At 50.2% G+C, this 7262-nt stretch overlaps 1 long non-coding RNA gene across 1 annotated transcript in view; it reads left to right on the top strand.

The window, feature by feature from the left end:
* Positions 1-2971, top strand: part of LOC309333269 — a 277525-nt gene extending 274554 nt beyond the window's left edge. Inside the window, exon 3 of the long non-coding RNA XR_014152433.1 lies at positions 2853-2971. This is a non-coding gene — a long non-coding RNA (uncharacterized lncRNA). The remainder of the gene's footprint in view (positions 1-2852) is intronic.
* Positions 2972-7262: the final 4291 nt, after the last annotated feature.

Here is a 7262-nt window from a genome sequence, read left to right on the forward strand (position 1 = left end):
AGGCATGCGCAGCAAACAAGGTGAAAATGGCTGCGAAAGGTAAGGTGTCTAGTAGGCAAGCTACAGAACCATACCAAATTGTTCATGCTGATTTGGTTGGACCACTAGCGCCCTCTTTGGGTGGAAACAGGTACTTCATGGTTCTCATTGATGCATTTTCCAGGTATATTTATGTGTACAATCTCAAGCAGAAATCAGAGGCTTTTCCTAGGTTCAAGGAATTCTGTGCTTGGTTGGAAAATGTGCATGGTAAGAAGGTAAAGACTCTTTTCAGTGATCGCGGGGGAGAATTCACTTCTCAGCAGTTTGAAGCTTTTCTGACTGAGAAAGGAATTCAACACGATTTGTCTAGTCCTCGCTCGCCATGGCAGAATGGACTTGCGGAACGAGCAAACCAGACATTGCTTCAAGGGTTAAAAACCTTGCTGCATGATGCAAATCTACCAGAGAGTTATTGGGCCGAAGCTCTCTCATGTTTCACTTACAGTTATAATCGCAGGTTATCTTCAGCGATTGGTTGTACCCCCTATGAGAAGATGTTTGGCAAGAAGCCATACATCAAACACATGAAAATTTTTGGTTCTGACATGTGGGTTCACTCACCACAAAACTCCAAGTTAGACAAGCGTGGATTGCATGGTATCTTTCTAGGTTATCAGAAAGGTTCTTACAGAATAATGATGACTGACTCAAAGGCAATTAAGCTCACAAGAAGTGTTGAGTACAATGCCAAGTGGGGGGAGAATGTGGGAATTTTCCAATGTTATCCTGAAGACAGTGATGAGACTGAGGATAGTCAACAACAAAAGCAACCGCAACAACCCACACCCACTGATGAAGGTTCTGATTCTGAGTCTGAAACTGAATCGGGTGATTCAGAGGATTTCAAGAGTGCGAAGGCCTCTATGCGACCCTCTGAAAGCTCTGATCAAGAATTGGAGGAACCATTGTTCACAATAGGTCACTTTTCTCCCAAGAAGGAAGAGGAGAGTGTTGAAGACCTAAGGCTAATTCGCAGATCACAAAGAGCCACAAAAGGCAGACCTCCAAAGAGATTTGCTGATGAGTTTGCTAAGATAGCAGTAACAGCTGTTAAAAGCTCCAAGAAGGTATTTGAACCTTCAAGTTTCCAAGAAATCCAGGATTTGGATTCAAAGGAAGCTGAGCCATGGTTAAATGCCATGAAGGCTGAGCTTGATTCCTTGGAAAGGAACAAAACATGGGACCTTGTTCCAGTAGTTCCAGGGATGAAATTGCTTGGAAGCAAATGGGTCTTCAAAGCGAAGACTGATCAAAATGGCAAGATAGTCAGACACAAAGCCAGATTGGTAGCCAGAGGTTTTGCACAGGTACCAGGTGAAGACTATCACGAGACCTACTCACCCACAGTGAGGTATGAGAGCATTAGGCTTATGCTCAAGCTAGCTGCAGAGGAGAATCTACACATTAGTCACCATGATGTAAATACAGCTTTTCTGTACGGATCTTTAGATGAATCACTTTATATGCTTCCACCTGATGGCGTACAGGTAAAACAGGGATTTGTTTGTGCTCTGAAGAAGTCCCTTTATGGTCTCAAACAAAGTGCACGGTGTTGGCACACAAAACTCACTGAAGTATTGTTTTCTCTAGGTTTTAAGCAAGGGAAAGCTGATCCATGTGTATTTGTCAAAGAGGAGGGGCAAAAGAAACTGTATTGTTTGTTTTATGTTGATGATCTTTTATTCTTTTGGAAGGATGTCACAATGTACAATAACGCCCTAGCTCAACTGAAAGAGCACTTTGACATGAAAGATCTTGGTGAGGTAAACAACTACCTATCTCTGGAAATAGAGAGAGATCAAGATGGTAACATTCTAGTACACCAGTCACGGAAAATTGCTGATGTGTTAAGCAAACTGAACCTGATGGATGCTAACCCTGTAGACACACCGATGACAACAGGTTATCAGGTAGATGACACTGAAGAAGCATTTTCTGACACTACACTGTACAGAAGTGTGCTAGGCAAGCTAAATTTCATTGCCAGATGTTCAAGACCAGACATTGCTGTTAGCTGTAATTTGCTAAGCAGACAAGTCAACAATCCTACTGTTAAGGATTGGAAAGCTCTGAAACGCATAGCGCGGTATTTGAAAGGCACTATGCATTACAGACTGAGATTTAACAATCAGAAGTCTGGTGGTCTTGAAATATTTGCAGATGCAAGTTTTGGAAGTGACACTACAGACAGGAAAAGTACGTCTGGAGTTTGCTATATGTACAATCAGGGTGTATTTGATTGGTCATGCAAGAAGCAAACAACAGTTAGCTTAAGTACTTGTGAAGCTGAACTGAATGCACTGTCTTATTCACTTAAAGATTGTGAATGGTTGTTACAATTGTGCAAAGACATGAAAATTCCTGTCAAATGTCCAATCCAGGTTTACCAGGACAACAAAGCGTGTTTGGCTTTGCTGAATTCTGAAGGTTGTAAGCAAAGCACGAAGCACTTGCAATTGAAGTTGCAACATGCTAGGGAACGTATTCAGAAGGGACTCGTAACGGTGTCCTATATGCCAGGTAATGAAATTCCTGCTGATGTATTGTCCAAGATTGTATCAAGGGATCAACACTGTACCTATGTGCAGAAGTTGGGTTTGTACTGATATTGTACGAACACGCTGCCCAGTGGTGTTCACAGAAAGGGGGAGGATGTTGGTTTCTGCTCTCTTCACTGTGCAGCGAAATGCTTGTCACAAGACAATGTTTACATTCCACAGTCAATTGCTGTTGGAGGTTTTCCCACGGGAAAGGGAGACTGGATGTGACGTACACTGGTTTCCTGTTTTTCACTGTTCTTTGCAGTTCAGTGTGTGTTATTCTCTCTGTGCTTTAGAGGAGAGAGGATGCTTTTCTCTGCTCCGGCAGAGGCAAGATGTTTTTCTGTAACATACCAGCTTTGAAGTGTAAATAAAGCAATATAGAGTATGTGGCACGTACTCCTCATCCTTCCGCTGTGCACGCAACGCTGCTTATCACCAACAGTACCTGCCTTCTAGTTTTCTCCGACCATTTCACTAAGATGGTGCACTGTGCCCCCTGCCCATCCGTACCCACAGCTAAGGAAACCGCTCAGCTGTACCTTCAGCATGTCTTCCGCCTGCATGGCCTACCTGAGCGTGTGGTGTCCGACCGGGGCGTTCAGTTCACATCCCGGTTCTGGCGAGCATTGCACCAGACCCTCGGGACAGAGGTCTGTCTCTCGTCAGCCTACCACCCACAGACCGATGGCCAGACGGAACGGGCGAACGCGGTGCTGGAGCAGTACCTCCGGTGTTACTGCAGCTACCAGCAGGATGACTGGGTTGACCACCTAGCATTGGCGGAGTTCGCCTAGAACAATGCGGTGAATGCGTCCACCCAGCAGACCCCGTTCCAGGCCAGTTACGGTTTTCATCCACGGCGGTTTCCGGATGTGCTGCCGGCATCCGCAGTCCCTGCGGTGATGGAGTGGCTTCAGGAGCTCCAGTCCCAGCAACAGCTATTGATGGAGCAACTGCACCAGGCCAAGGAGGCGTACAAGTCCCAGGCCGACCGCCACCGCCAGGCGGGGCCGGAACTCCATGTCGGTGACCTGATATGGCTCTCCACTCGCCACCTCCACCCTTCTCGACCTTCGCGGAAGCTGGACGCCCGTTTCACCGGCCCATTTCCTATCGTGGACCAGGTCTCGCCTGTGGCATTCCGTCTCCGGTTGCCCGCAACCCTGAAGGTTCACCCGGTATTCCACAGGTCCCTTCTGAGTCCGGTGGCCCCACCCGACGAGTTCCACCCGAACCGTCCCCGACCGCAGCCAGTTTTGGTTCAGGGGGAGCCTGAGTACGAGGTGGAACGCATTCTGGACTCCCGATACCGCAGGGGAAAGCTGCAGTATCTCATAGACTGGAAGGGGTATGGATCGGAGAACCGTTCCTGGGAACCAGCAGCCAACGTCCATGCGCCTGCCTGCCTCCGAGATTTCCATGCGGCGTACCCCAGCAAGCCGGGTCCAGACCCTCGATTGAGGGGGGGGCCTGGGAGGGGGGATGGTGTGATGGCCTGGGAATCCGACTCAGAGGCTGAACCGGAGGAATCCCAGCCTGCACAGGAGTCCCCGCCTCCAAGGCCAGCTGAACTGGGGCAGGGCCTTGATTCTGAAGTGCCTGCACCTGTGCCGGATCCTCAGGAGCAGGAACCAGGTGAATCCTCGCCCCACGGTAACCTCCCCCCCCCCCGGACCAGCACACGGAGCCTCAAGTCAGCTTTGTAATGGACAGGAACACCCCAGAGACCTGGGATGCTGAACTCACCTGAATGCCGACTAGAGATTCTTCAGTCTTCTTGAGGGAAGGGGAGGGGATTTTCTGCTCCTTGCTGATGATTTGCCTCCAAATGCCTTCCCGCTGGGCAATGCTGCCTTCCTGCCCTGCCCTGGGCTTCGCCAAGGATGCAGTCAGGCCTCCTTCTGACATGAGCCAGTCTCTTGACCAAGCTTCTCTTCCCGTTCCCTCCAAAACTTCTGGGTGGATCCCCTTCCCCATAGATCCTGATCGGCCCAAAATGGTGCTCGGTCACAGTGACCAAAGAGCAAGACAGAGGGACTCATTCAGATTGCGCCACCTTCTCCACTCACAATCCCATATGGCCAGACGTACAAGAGCTTCTGAACGCCCTCTTTAAGGAGGCTGAGAAGGCTGACATACTGGCAAAGGCAGGAGAAGCCCTATTACAGAATGATTACCAGATGTCCCCGTCTCCCGGGGACAGCCTCCCGATTTACAAATCTGTCCCCAACAGATTGTAGATTTGTAGATTTACTAGTAGGGAAGGAATGTTGCGTGATTGGTTCAACGGCACAAGACACATCATATGGGGACTTCCGGCGAGGCAAAATGGCGGGTGCCACGGCAATGAGCAGCTCCTGAAGCCAGCCAGAGCCAAGTGCACTACCAGGCTGGCTCCGGGCTGCTGAGACTGCCGCCTGCGCTGCCACTGCCGAGGGGGAACCAGGGATGCCCGGCGCGTCAACTGGGGGAACCGCTGACACCCCCCCAGGACCCAAATCGAGGCGGGAGCGAGAGCGCCCGGCCACGTGGCCGACTGCCCAGCGGCGCTCCAGGGCCAGTAAAAACCCCGGAGCCAACCCAGGGAGAAGGAGAAGGAAGAGAGAGAAAGAGGAAGGAGAAAGAAGAGGGGAGCCCCGACCTTGCCGTGCTGCTGCCGCTGAGGAAGAGAGGTAGGAGAGCACCAGGAGGGCAAGGACACGGGGCCGAGCCCAGGCCCGACCCGAGCCTACTCCAGGGCAGATAGCACTCCAAGAGATCAGGCTGGGGCCCAGAGGAAGGCCATGCGACAGAGGAGACCCAGAAGAGAAGGTATTACTTCTATTTTTTTTTTAAAAAAAAATGATTTTTTAAAAAATAACATTTGTTTCTCTTTTGAAAAAGTGTCCCCGGATTCTTTGAAAAAAAATCTGGTAACCTTACCTTAAATCCTAACCTTCTAATTCCAAGTCTCTTCTTTCTCAATATCCCCATTCCGTTAACTGCACCAAGCAACAAGCTGTAAAATGCAAGTTTAAAACGCAAGCTTTCCTTTGCATCTCGCAGAACTTTAAATGTAATTCCTGGGTTTTTTCACCTGTCCTCCAAACTTAGGTCTTTTTCCCATCCTTTAAACGTTCGTCTGGATCCCGGAAGTCCTACCTGAGAAGAACAATGGGAGTGTCCACTGGCGCCAGCCGCTTCTCCTTCTGCAAGCAGCGCCACCCGAATTCCCACCTGGGATGAGCCGCTAAACTGAGCCGCCGGAGAAAGACTGGGGCGGGCGGCAAGTGGGAGGGGGAAGTCGTGCGCTTCTGTCCCGTCAGAAAAGTGCTGCTCCTCCCCGGAGGCAGCCTGCTTGCAGACAAGGGGGCTGGGCTGCCTCAAAGCCCATCAAGGCCACAGGCTGCTAGCATGACTCATCTGAGGGGAAAGGATGCGCAGTCTTAAATGCTGGCCTTGGCAACTTGGCTTAGCAACCTTGGGTCAGCTTAGCCTCCCTCACAGAGGGTTGTTCTGAAGATACACTCAGGAAAACACCCGAGGCATGAAGAAGAAGAAGAACGAGGAGAGTCTGGAAAGGAGGGTGGGGAGCGCTCCCACCCCAGCCGCTCCAGGATGGGAAGTGCGTCCCGGGGGAAGCGGGATTCAGGCGGAGGAGGACCTCGGGTTGGGTGGGGGTTGCCAGGAGCAGCACGATGTCCCTCCAACCCCCGACTTCCACTCTCCAGGCAGGCGCCCAATGTGGCCAGCTGGCAAGGGCTCTTTCTTACTCCAGCCTTGGCGTGCAGATCCCGGGTTCAGCCCCAGATCTCTGGAGCGGAAAGGCTCTTGGGTGTGAATATGAAAGGCAGCACCTGTCAGAATAGGTCATACAGAGCCAGTACAGGTGACCGTGACTATTGGTTCGCTTCCTCGGCATCCCAGAACTGTGAAGGTTGCCTCAACTGTTGAGCAGCACAGCTAAGGAAGAAGGAGTGGCGTGTCTCCGGGGGGAGCATAGCTCCCATTCCCTTCCAAACACACAGACAGGACAGTGTGGTGGCACCCAGGGAATAGTTGCAGCAGCCGGATGGCTGGCTGAAACACACACCATTGCACTCTTTTTGCATGGGATTCACTCTGAATCAGCCAGTTAGTGAACTTGGTGCTCCTGTGCAACAAAGCCACTACAAAACTGCTCTTCCCCGCACACTTCCAGGTCCCTCCAGCTGGGCTTTTTGAGTGTGATGGGTTTTTCTCACTCTAGAGCAGTTTGTGTTTAAGCTGAAGGTCACCAGGAAAGCTAGGGAGACTAAAAAAATTGCATTTGTTAATATAAGAAGGTTTTAATAACTCTAATAATGACTAACTGTGTGGAAATGACTGGAAAAAGAAAAAAAGGAAAATCAAGGCTTTTGACTCTTGGTTTCCTGGAAGAAGATCAAAAGACTCCCCTGGACTAGAAGAGACATCTCATTAACAACTGGAGAAATGCCAAAGAACTTTGGATATCTGCTTGGGGGGTTTCTGATGCAGTATTAATTTCACAAGGAGCCAGGAGTGAAACCGAAAGTAGACTGACCAGCTAGCTGAATCCAATTATATTGCTATGGGGTGGGGGGAACCTCTAACATTTTACTTTTCGATATTTGTACTTCCAGGGTGAATTGAATGGGTGGAGGGGGGGTGGAGGAGAGGCAGAAAGAAGAGCTAACT

This window comes from Podarcis erhardii (genome assembly GCF_964252035.2).
Source record: "Podarcis erhardii genome assembly, chromosome: W".
Lineage (NCBI taxonomy): Eukaryota > Metazoa > Chordata > Lepidosauria > Squamata > Lacertidae > Podarcis > Podarcis erhardii.